Raw genomic sequence first — 12,554 nt, forward strand, 5'->3', positions numbered from 1 at the left:
TGTGAAATGCTGTTGTAGCCACAGCATTATATGACAGGTACAGTTCAGTTTTGGTCAAGTTCACTTTTTGGTCAATGGTGACCTACAGTGTGTTGATAATGGGAGATTCAGCAACGGGTAATAACATTACATATAAAATCGGTGATGGTTGGACACTATCTTTATGGAAATGATCTTGCCCAGCAGTTGTGTGCTGTGAAGACTGGATACTACTTCACAACCCAAGTTGTCCTGAAGCTTGCTGCGCATTTGAATATAGACTGCTTCAGTGACTGAGTATTTGCAAATTGTACAGAACATTGTGCAATCATGAACAAACATCCTAACTCTGACTTCATGATGGATGGAAGGCCATTGATGAAACACCTGAATGTGCTTAGGCCTAGAAAAAGTGTACTGACAGCTACCTATGAAATATAGAAATAGATGTATATACTCAGGCTCCCATTTTGTAATTTTACCTACAGTGAAACCTTGTTTGAAATCATTTACCCCAGTTCCATTAAAAACAAATTTATTAACTACATTTTCAGGGAATCTCACAGGGCCCCTTTTCTAAGTTACAACATAAAGACACTTCTCAGTTGAAGCATTTGTAAAAAAAAGTGTAATGCCAGAGAGACAATGCTATGTAGTACTAGAGATCTGACATCTAAGATTTAAAGTTACAAAAATTAACTGACAGGCAATGACAGTGAATTAAATGAAGCAAGCAGTTCAGCCTTAAAAACACCGGGAATGACGACCATCTGACATGATCCAGACTCTAGTGCAGAACATTCACACAATGATAAAGTTTTTTTTCTGAACGTTTCTCCAACCGTGTGGTGGCATTGGTCATGAGAGTTGGTCAATATTAACATTTAAAAGGGAACTGTCAACGTAAATGTCTAAATGTTCAAGAGCACAAAATAAACGGCAATTTGGCGATTACAAGACTGACTTACAATTTAACAGTGACTTGGTGTTTAAAAGGTTCTTGTAATAGTTTCTTTAGTAAAACAGAAAAGAAGTGAGACATTCAAATTAGAAGATCCGAGATTTGCTTTCTTTCCAGTTGGCTAATATCAGTAAGTTGTGATCTACATTTGGCTTCAACACCCTAGGATGAGAAGCAGTAAAATAACACTGGATTCTGCTCCTTATTGCTATTCATTGGTATCCGTCAGAAACGAACATTAGATAAGGATTGGGTCGGACTTGATTGTCGTCTGGTCAAAGAGACCCTAATATTTACTCTTTAAACTCACACTAAAGAATTTCAATTCGATAGAAATGCTGTAAGGTATCAAGTGCTGTTTGAAAGGTATTTTAACGAGACGGTGTGATCTTGGAGAGAAGAAAGTAATCGTTTCCCGCAAATGATGAACTGTTCAAAAACGTGGTTATTGAGAAGTCACTAACTGACTTGCAATGGTAAAAATCTACGTACAATATTTGATTGGTGTATTTGCTTCCACTCATTTAATTGCATACTTCCTTTCCTCTTGGTATGTTTGTAAATCTTAATGTTCAGTCGCCATATTTACTGAAGTTCTTCATGACAGCACAACACATAGAATATTGAAGCCTGAAACCATTCTTGTGAATCTTTTGTACATACCTGTGTCTTCACGTGCTTAATGACCATGCTCCAGTTGAGGCTAAATCACACTATTATGCAAATTTAACATAACCTCTTTGCCTCTGTCTCCACTAATGAAGTCTGGGTTGCTTTCTTAATTATTTTATGAATCTGTCTTGTCACCTTCAATGATTTTAAACAGGTCCCTTTGCTTTGGCATCCTCTTTAGAATTGTACCCTACATTTTATATTCTCTCTGAGGTCTTCCTTCCAAAATCGATCACCCATTCCATCAGTCTGCCTCTGTCTTTTTGAACTTCTACACTGTCCTCTCAGTTAACAAAGTTTCTAAGGTTTGTATTTAAACAGTCGTTGGATAAGCATATGGATGATGATGGGATAGTGTAGGGGGATGGGCTTAGATTAGTTCACAGGTCGGCGCAACATCAAGGGCCGAAGGGCCTGTTCTGCGCTGTATTGTTCTATGTTCTATAACTAATAATTGACGACAGAATTGAATAGGAAAAATCGTTTGATGTAACGGCTCCAGGATTGTTTTTCCATGTTCCAAAGCACAAGAGAGACCCAAGATTATCTTGTGAGGTAGGGGCCTATAATTCAGAAACAAATCAGGAGGCAAAAATGTCCAAAACTGGAAAACGGGTTCCAAGCAATATTGTAGCAAATTCTGGGTGTATTTAATATTCTAGCATTGGATCGGTTCTTCTGCAAATTTCTATAACATACGCCAGGAAGGTATTTTTAAAATTTAGGTCTGCACAACATTTGACACTGACACGTTTAATTTACAATAAATTTCTTAACCCAATTCTTGATCCCATCTCGGCCCTTTTGGGCAGTTGCGGATTGATCAAAAGGCAATGATATGAAAGGGAGAGATGAAATGAGGTGGATGAGGTTGGAAAGGAAGGAGATGGAGATGTCGGTAGGGATAGGGCACATAGAGAAAGATCCAGGCTCCTCGCTGCATTCTAAAAACACATGGCCACAAAAGTGAGAAACATTAAGAGCTCTTTTCACTGACAATATTTGCATTTTAAAATGGTAGATTAGTAAATTAAAGCGCCAATTTAACAGTGGGAGTGAATATTAATATCTCAACTTCTTAACAGATCGGACTCGATTCCTGGTATAATTGCTAAGCAGTTATATTTAGCTGATGCAAATTTATATCCTCTATCTGCTAAACAGGCAAGTTTTCATATTGAACTAGATGTGAACTGTAATGCAGGAGAGGGTGGGCTCGATAAGGACTAACCTCAGATAGACGGTGGAAATGTGCTGGATTCAATATTACAGCGTGCTCTAATTACGGTCAGACGATGTGTCCTTTAGCTTTATCTCACATTTGAGAGAGGGTAACTTTTTTTGGAGCGTCGAGCAAAGAGCGGGCGATGTCTTAACCTGCTGGCTGTAAGTACCAGAAATTTCGGGTACGGGTCGGTGGAGAATGCATCGGTTGAAGAAGACAAAAAAAGCGATAAACATTGCACAGTGTAATTGCGACAATGAACGTAACCGAAGGAAATCACTTCTGAAATAACCGGCCACGGCATTTTTGGCCTGGAGTATGGAAAGAGGGAAGACGGTTTGCGCAGGGTTTAGTGGGGTTTTCGAGATGTGACCGTGGAGAAGGCAGGCGGCGGCGCTAGGACCCTGGGGACGCGACTGCAGTGAGGAGTGGTGGAAATGTGCGCAGCAGGCATCGATATGGAGCGAAAGTAAACTCATTGCTGGCTTCACATGTTATTGTATGCGTTTAAAACAAAACATCGTCCAGCGCAGCTCCAGCCCGGTGCTTCCGCACCGTCGGGACCCGCACTTTCAGAAGCCTGGAGCTCCGGCTTCGGATCGGATCGGATCTGGATCTGGCTCTGGATCCGGACCTTTGAACGGGGACAGCGGCAGCAGGAGCTCCAGCTTGAATCCAGGTAATTTGTTTTTGGAAAATAAAAAAAGAGGTTGAGCAGGGTGGAGCTGAGCTCTGTGTGAGGGCCGGGAAGCTGATGTGACACCGTGTACCTCCGGCGCGCTCTCTCTCTCCACAAACACCAACAAAAGCAGCCGTGGTTTTGGGCTCGGGGGGGGGGGGGAGGACAGCTCGCCAATGTGCTCCCCGCTTCACTCGCTGCAGCTTTCTCTTCTCTGATTGTGGACTGGACCCGTGCAAATCGCGGCAATGATTTAAAAAAATCCCGTGCTAAAAATATTTGATAATAATAGCAGAGGCTGTTTGAAAATACAAGTTTAAAAGGCTGCGAGCAAGATATTTAAAAGGGTAAATGCCCAACTTCCGGGAAGCAACTTATTCCCGTATTGCGCGGCTGTATTATTTATTTTTCCACAAGGCAAGGGTCGGAATCTCTGTCCCGGAGAGATTTCGCAGTGTACTTCACGTTGTGTGAGTTAATAGTTTGGGTGAATGGGCATCTGCACTTGTGGAGGAGCCGGGCCCCACACCGGCTGGAGGGAGAGAACTGCCTGTCAGGTCGAGGGACTGCGGCCGGCTGAACAATCTCCTTGCAGTCTCAGCTCTCTGTCTCGTCCTTGAGGGTGAATTCAGGAGATCCCCAAAACGATCAGAAATGCTTCCAACAGCCAAGCAATAAAAGGCAGCAAATGTTATCCACAGGGGTAGCGTCAAATCCTTTCTATATATTTCTGTATAAAATACAAATACCCTTCCCTTCCCTCCCCCGCCAACAAGTATTCGACTTTATTCTTTGGAATATCAGTTCCGAGAGGAACCAGCTGGATCCTTGCTGAGAGTTGTGGGTCTCGGCTTCCCGACAAGGTCCAGTCGCAATGACCCACCGCCACTGAGGGGGAAAAAGGATGTGACGGATTATTTAAATAGCCTTTGGGCGCTCGCTATTCCGTTCGAGGGGACAGTACAAACGAACAGAAATATCACCTTGCCTTCAAACTCCCCAGCTTTCCACGATGTTTCGGAGCAATCAGCGCCCGAGTTTGTTTTTTAATTTGAGACCGCCTCCTAATCCAATCCGGGCCAGGCAGTCCTCTGAAGTTATTATTTGGTGCGTGGCCTTGTTGTACAAGCATCTCCCGTTCAATGTGGAGAAAGTTTTCGAGTTGGGCTAGACCTTTACACTGGGTTTTCCGAGGCTACTTGAGGTGTAATTTGGGACTAGTGCGACACTTCCTCTTAAAGCCATTGGGGAATGGGTCAATCAGGCAGGTATACCAGTGATTCCTTCTGTGAAGCGTGCTTGTTACACGAGAACCGGGCGGGAGCATAACTACCAAGACCCGTGTTAGAATAGCGTACCACAATCAGCTGTCTAGGCCTAAATATGAAAAAAAAGTCACTTGCGCCGGGTATTCACTGTTAATACTCAATATAGATTTATCAGGCTAACCAATGGCATGCATGTAAAGTGTTACAAGTATTCAGCATCATGGCGAAGCCAGTATTTATTGCTCATCCAAATAACCCTGGAAAAGGCTAAATAGCTTGCTTGGCCAATTCAAAATGTTTTCAAGGATCAATGGTTTGGTGTGGGACTGAAGTTCTGAAGAGGCTAAAGGAAGGAAAGTGCTAACCTGCTGACCATCTTACAGCCTCCAGAATTAAATAATATTATTAATGGTTCTCTCTTAGATACTTCACTCCATCAACTTCAGCTCTATAGTCATCACTTCAAAGGGCCAAGCTGTGATCCTTTTTGTGGAATTTTCTCTTTTCTATTACAGGATGTGAGCGTTGCTGGCTGGTCAGCATTTACTGTCCATCTCAAATGCTCTTGTGAAGGTAGGTCGTGGTTAGCCAGTTGTTTGACCTGCTGCAGTACAGCTGGTGCAGTTAGGAATGGTGTTCCAGTACTTAGATTCAAACTGTTGTCTACTAAACACTGCTGTCAATGTGCAATGATGGTAGAGGAGAGAAATGTTTTAAGTTGATGAACGGGGTGCCAATCAAGTAGGGTTCTTACCCTAATGTTATCAAGCCTCTTGAATGTTCTTGGAGCTTCTTGAGTGCTGTTGGGAGATGTGCTCATCCAAGTGGAGAATATTCTGTCATACTTCTGGTCTGTGTCTTGGAGATGACAGGTAGGCTTTGAGGAGGCATGTGGTCAGCTACTCTCTGCAGAATTTCTAACCACTGCCTTTTTCCCATTACTCTTGATTCAGTACTGATCGAAAATCTATCTCAGCCTTGAATATACTCAATGGCCCAGCCTTGAAAGCCCTTTTTGATAAAGAATTCCACAGATTCTTTACCCATTGAGAAAAGGAATTTGTCTTCATGTCTGTCCTAACTGGGTGACTCCTCACTCTGAGATAATGCCATCTGATCCGAGTCTCTCGCACAAGGTTCTTCACTTGGCATCTTCATCAATGATGGGTCAGATGCCTGGAACATCCCCTCCTAACAAAACTGTGGGTGTACACATACCATGCGGACTGCAACAATCCACAATCTTCTGAAAGGGTCAGGCAACAAATAGAAATGATGTTTGTACTCCAGGTCTGAGTTTTATAACATAACATGCAAATTCTTATCCACCTCTCCTGGGACTTCATGTTTCCTGACAAATTAGTGAAACACTGACATCCCGTGCAATTGTGACTGTATAAACAGTCCATCCTCATCCTTCTCACTAACCTTTGACATGGTTGATCACACCATCCTCCTCCAGTGCAACTTCTACATCATCTAACTGAACGGGTCGATATTTACCTGGTTCCATTCATATCTTTCCTGTCATTGCCAGAGGATCACCAGCAATGACTTCTTGTCCACATCCTGCAATGTTAGCTCTGGTGAACCCCAAGGATCTATCCTTTTTGATGAGATTCCCTACAGTGTGGAAATAGGCCTTTCAGCCCCACAAGTCCATACCGCCCCTTGAAGCATCCCACCCAGACCCATCCCCCTATAACCCACACACCCCTGAGCACTACGGGCAATTTAGCATGGCCGATCCACCTAACCTGCACATCTTTGGACTGTGGGAGGAAACCGGAGCACCCGGAGGAAACCCACACAGACATGGGGAGAATGTGCAAACTCCACACAGACAGTTGCCCAAGGCTAGAATCGAACCCAGGTCTCTGGCACTGTGAGGCTGCAGTGCTAACCATTGAGCCACCGTGCCACCCTTTTTTACCAGATATTTCTTCTGAAAACTGGTGGAAGCTGATGATGCCAAAAAAAATTTTTTTAGAAAGGAATCAGACAGGGGCTTGAGCAACTTAGAAGGCTATAGGCAAAATTTGGCATGCAGGATTAAGGGCACTGTGCTTTCAGAGCCAACAGAGGAATGATGGGTTTAAAGGCCTCCTGTGTTTTATCAACACACAGTCCTTCAGCACTATTATCCAAAAATATTGAAATTTCACCGGTATACTGATACCATCAAACTCTACCTCACCACGATCCACTCAACCTGTCTAGCGACTTTCGAGTATCATGCTGCTCTTCTGAAATCCGTGACAGAAATTCCTTTCAATTAAATATTAGGGACACCAAAGTCAATTGTCTTCAGTTCCTCTACTTCCTAGTCACCTCCTTTCCTTTGCCTGGCACATGTCTGAGAGTGAATGACGCTGTGTGCAATCTTGCTGTTTCATCTGTATCTGAATTGAGCTTCCAATCGCATATTCATGTGATCACTATGAGCACCCATTTTTACCCAAAAACACTACCCGATACTGCCTGTGCCTTGGCTAAGTTGCTGTTGAAATCTTCATCCATCAATTTGTTACCGATGAACTCGATTGTTTTACTGCACTTCGGGCTGGCCTCCTGAGATTCACCCACCATAAACTTAAGCTGTTGCAAAACTCTAAATTAAGCAAAGATAATGGGAACTGCAGATGCTGGAGAATCCAAGATAACAAAGTGTGAAGCTGGATGAACACAGCAGGCCAAGCAGCATCTCAGGAGCACCACCAACCTCCGGATATAACGCATCATCCTCTGACACTTACGCCATCTACAATCCGATCCCACCACCCAAGACATTTTTCCATCCCCACCCTTGTCTGCTTTCCAGAGAGACCACTCTCCCTGTGACTCCCTTGTTCGCTCCACACTGCCCTCCAACCCCACCGCACCCGGCACCTTCCCCTGCAACTGCAGGAAGTGCCACACTTGCCCCCACACCTCCTCCCTCACCCCCATCCCAGGCCCCAAGATGACTTTCCACATTAAGCAGAGGTTCACCTGCACATCTGCCAATGTGGTATACTCTATCCATTGTACCTGGTGTGGCTCCTTCTACATTGGGGAAACCAAGCGGAGGCTTGGGGACCGCTTTGCAGAACACCTCCGCTCAGTTCGCAGTAAACAACTGCACCTCCCAGTCGCGAACCATTTCAACTCCCCCTCCCATTCTTTAGACGACATGTCCATCATGGGCCTCCTGCAGTGCCACAATGATGCCACCCGAAGGTTGCAGGAACAGCAATTCATATTCCGCTTGGGAACCCTGCAGCCCAATGGTATCAATGTGGACTTCACCAGCTTCAAAATCTCCCCTTCCCCCACCGCATCCCAAAACCCGCCCAGTTCGTCCCCTCCCCCCACTGCACCACACAACCAGCCCAACTCATCCCCTCCTGCCACTGCATCCCCAAACCAGCCCAGCCTGTCTCTGCCTCCCTAACCTGTTCTTCCTCTCACCCATCCCTTCCTCCCACCTCAAGCCGCACCTCCATTTCCTACCTACTAACCTCACCCCGCCTCCTTGACCTGTCTGTCTTCCATGGACTGACCTATCCCCTCCCTACCTCCCCACCTATACTCTCCTCCCCACCTATCTTGTTTTCTCTCTATCTTTGGTCCGCCTCCCCCTCTCTCCCTATTTATCCCAGAACCCTCACCCCATCCCCCTCTCTGATGAAGGGTCTAGGCCCGACACGTCAGCTTTTGTGCTCCTGAGATGCTGCTTGGCCTGCTGTGTTCATCCAGCTTCACACTTTGTTATCTAACTTAAACAAAGTTCTGTTCACCTGTTATCTGCTGTGCACACTGACCGATATTTTCCCCCAGTTAAACAGTGATTCAGTTTTAAAATTTTCATCTTTGCTTTCAATATATTTCAAGGCCTAAACCCTCTGTGATATCAGTGTTTCTCCAATTCTGGTTCTTTGAGTGTCTTGATGTTAAGCTTTCAACCTGTGGCATCTGTGTATATCCGCTGCACTGCAGCACCCTAACCGGCCCTTTTTATACCTGTGATCTCTTCCACCTGGAAGGATAAGGGCTGCAGTTACATGGGAACGCTATGACCCGCAAGTCGCCTTCCAAGCCATACAGCATTCTTATTTGAAGCTACATCGCCATTTCATTCTTGCTGTATCAAAATCCTGGCACTCCCTTCCTAACAGCATAGTTGAAGTCCCCATACCCCACCTCAAGGACTGCAACAGTTCAGGAAGGCAGTTGATCGCTTTCTCAAGAGTTTTACAATGGGAAATAAATGCCGGCCTAGCCAGTAATTCCTATGAAGTGTGGCGTTGACGACTGTGCCTAAAAGTGCCAAGATCCTATGCTCTTGAATTCATAATCTCAACCTTTCTGATACTCTTTTTTTAATTTTAAGATACTTCTTAAATGTTTTGTGTCTTTGGTGTCAAATATTGTTTGAACATACTCTAAGGAAGTGCCTTGAGATATTTCACTCATTAAGGGCAAATGCTAGTTGTTGTTGCAAAAGACACTAATAAGCTAGTTTTGTTTTTACAAATATCAGACAGTTTTATCGTCACCTTTAACCAGTACATTACGTGTACCTGCAGCATGAAATGAATATACCATGTTATTTGGTGGAAGTCCAAATACGTACTAAATTGTACATTGCTTAAGAGCAGAGGCCAGTGACAGGATATTGCATAGAAGCAGCTTCTGAGGGGAGTGCAAATGACACTGCTATCTGATCGTAATCCATCCTTCCAAAGAAAGTAGACCAGGTAGTGTTAGTTAAAAAAAAAATGCTACTCAAAAATGAAAAATAAATATGTTTTAGATGTTTCTTTCAGTGTCCATCCTTGTTTTAAAACTTGACCTTCATTAAAATATATTTTACCTGTGTTAGTGACCAGTCTTTGAATGGGGTTTCCCAACTTATTTTGGTACTCAATCAACCTCCTCAAATTGTCCAGCTCCTGGGTGAGGTGGGATGAACTGGCTGCCTTCTTTTATTTACCCACTGCCTCAGTCACAACAAGGTTAATTTTTAAAGGATCCCTACCCTTGTGAATGCCTTTCTCCTAGACCAAATGAATTTATGTTTTCAAAGGAGCCAATTTAACAAAGCTTCCTTGAGTAAATGGAATAGTGAGATTATTAGTTACTGACACAAGAAGAAACAATAAGACAACACATTTATTCACATATTACAAGAGGCGAGTCCAAAAAAGTTAAAAAGGATGTACAACTCAGTCTTTTGTGTCCTGTAAAGATTAGATGTTGAGATATTGCAGCTATTACTTTAGGTGATTCCAATTAACTAATGTTGCTAAATGATCCATGTTTTCGAGATGCTTGGCTTCAAAACCTTTGTCATGTTTCATTCTGACTAGGTTCCACTGGCTGTCTGGCTTCCACCAAAGAAAGAGAGTGACTTCCTTTCTTTTTCCTGCAGCACTGCAAGTTTTCTCAGTTGTGATCATTCGTAGCGCATATCTACATCCACTAGGGGACACAGCCCCAGTTTTGGAACAGGCTTGCAACCTCTGTTTCCTGTATTCTTGAAAAGGGAAAACTCAAACATAGCTCTTGCTCGGACGGCTTTCTTTTCACTCATTATGTTCACAATCTGAGTTAACTCACAGCAGATTACAGTTCAGTTTGTAGTGAATTTCTCTTTTTGAAGACCTTTTACCTTTAAAGCTTTCTTGACATCAGTCTAGCATGACATTCCACGTTCTCTCTCAACTGAGAATAATTCACACAGGCCTTCCAGACAGTCGTTGAATTACACTGCTCGGAACTTATATTCTTAGTCATTTTTTGATTGTATGTCTTTTTTTAAAATCTGTGTTGTAATTAACAGTTCAATATGTCTGAAGGTAATCTGTAATTATGACACATAGTCATGATAATTGGTAATTAGCTTGTATGTGGTTTCTGCACAAGGTGCTTGTGCACAGTAAGTTGCTATGGTTGTTTTGTGGAATGGAAGATGCTTCTGCATTGTCATAGGCCTTAAGCCTTCTCAATGGATAATTCAGCTTTCCAAATATTGCATTATCGGTCAAACGCTTTCAGTACAGTGGAGGAACAATAAAGAGAATACATTGTTTTAAAAAAGTTTTAGATATGGTAAAATGCTTGTGCAGATGCAAGATAAATTCCATCTTTTGAATAGCTTATTCTCTATTTAATTTTAAGATAGAGTTGTCATTATAGGTTTCTGACATAGGGCACATTTAAGAACACTGAAGATGATATTGTAAGCAACGAAATAACCTTGTATTTCTGCTGACATCTTTTATTTTACAGATTAGTGAATTCCTAGGCATTCCACTGGTGTTTAATGATGTAATTTTCTGTCTCCCCTCTGTTAGCCGCTGTGAAACCAGATCAGTTGTTGCTCTTTCAGTCAGTCCTTCGAATTCAAAATTCCATTGTCTCAGTTTTGGTTTAGTCTTATGAGACCAAGTTTGTGGACTTCCTTGGAAGCCCATTTTCAACCATATAGCTCTCATGCTCTGCCAATTGCAATTATTTTCCCATAACTCACTGTAACTGGGCTTTAGCCAAGTTTCACTTTTATTGATCATGTGCTCTTCATGCTGGTATTCAACATTTTGAAGCTGCAATGTCAAAAATATCTGCTACGGTGCCTCTGTCAGTTCAGGTTCCATTGCTATAAGGGATTATTAGTTAAATATGCAGGTTAAAAAATGATTATTAAATCCCAACACATAATAATTAATATGTTGTAATAATATTTATTGTCATCCCTTTACTTTACTTTTCAAATATCCCTTCACATTTAGCTCATTGTATGTGCATATTGATCATTTATTCAGATCGAAGTTTTGGGCCCAGTTAATTTGTATCTGTTTTTCTTTAGCTCGGTGTTAGGGCCATTATTCAATTTTCAGACATGGTGCATCTGTTACTGGAAGTTCTACAATGTCCATTTCATACCAGTACAAAATAGAAACAATCTTATCTAAGTATGAAGTATAATTTGTGGTTCATACCATACATTAGCCTTCTCAAGGGTAATTAGGGACGGGTAACATATTTGGCTTGCCCACATCCCATAAAAGAATAGAAAAAAAATTGGACATTGTCGTTGATGGCACCAAATAGGTTATGATACATTTAGATCCTCTCAAACACTCTGCACTTCTCATTCATCCAAAGATAACATTATTCCTTCTATCTCTAAAATCCTGGCTTAAGTACTGACAATTCCTGGGTTACAATTCCATGAGGTCAGACCTGCACCATCATTGTGCATAAGGACTATAAAATTTATGTGTAAATAACAGTAAGTATTGACATGTTGTTTGACTATGAAGAATGTCACAAATGAGCGCAGTCCAGTCCTGAGTATGCAACCACAAATGCACCCTTTCCTTGAATGGGTACTGGATTATGATCAGGAGTAGCACACTGGATAAATTATTTGTACTTTCTCCAGTCCAGGTATGTCAGACCAGTTAATTTCTTAGCTGAGAGCAGTGATTTTAGCACAAACTCTGGAATGACCCAGAGATCTTCTGAATGGCTTTGTAATACACATATCAAGATAGAAACTGTTAATATCATTTAATATAGCATTACAATTTAATACGTAATGGTTCCCAACTATCACTTGCACATGTAAAAATAGATGTATAATATACAATAGATATTGTGTTGTTAGTCTGCATTGAATGTTTATTGCACATGTGGCCCCTAAAATCTGTCAATACTTTGTATTCATTAAGTAAGCCACATGCTATACTGATGTGGAATATCCCCATTTTATATATGGGAATG

General features: G+C 42.3%; 1 protein-coding gene across 2 annotated transcripts in view; it reads left to right on the plus strand.

Annotated features, from left to right (window-relative positions):
• Positions 1-3,207: 3,207 nt before the first annotated feature.
• The window catches only part of bcorl1 (BCL6 corepressor-like 1), a 231,868-nt gene continuing 222,521 nt past the window's right edge, over positions 3,208-12,554 (plus strand). The window contains exons 1-2 of one of the 2 annotated variants that reach the window (XM_059651460.1): positions 3,208-3,516; positions 5,300-5,357. The gene's annotated coding sequence lies outside the window, so the exon portion shown is untranslated. The remainder of the gene's footprint in view (positions 3,517-5,299; positions 5,358-12,554) is intronic. The other variant, XM_048544497.2, reaches the window with a different exon arrangement.

This window comes from Stegostoma tigrinum, chromosome 15 (genome assembly GCF_030684315.1).
Source record: "Stegostoma tigrinum isolate sSteTig4 chromosome 15, sSteTig4.hap1, whole genome shotgun sequence".
Lineage (NCBI taxonomy): Eukaryota > Metazoa > Chordata > Chondrichthyes > Orectolobiformes > Stegostomatidae > Stegostoma > Stegostoma tigrinum.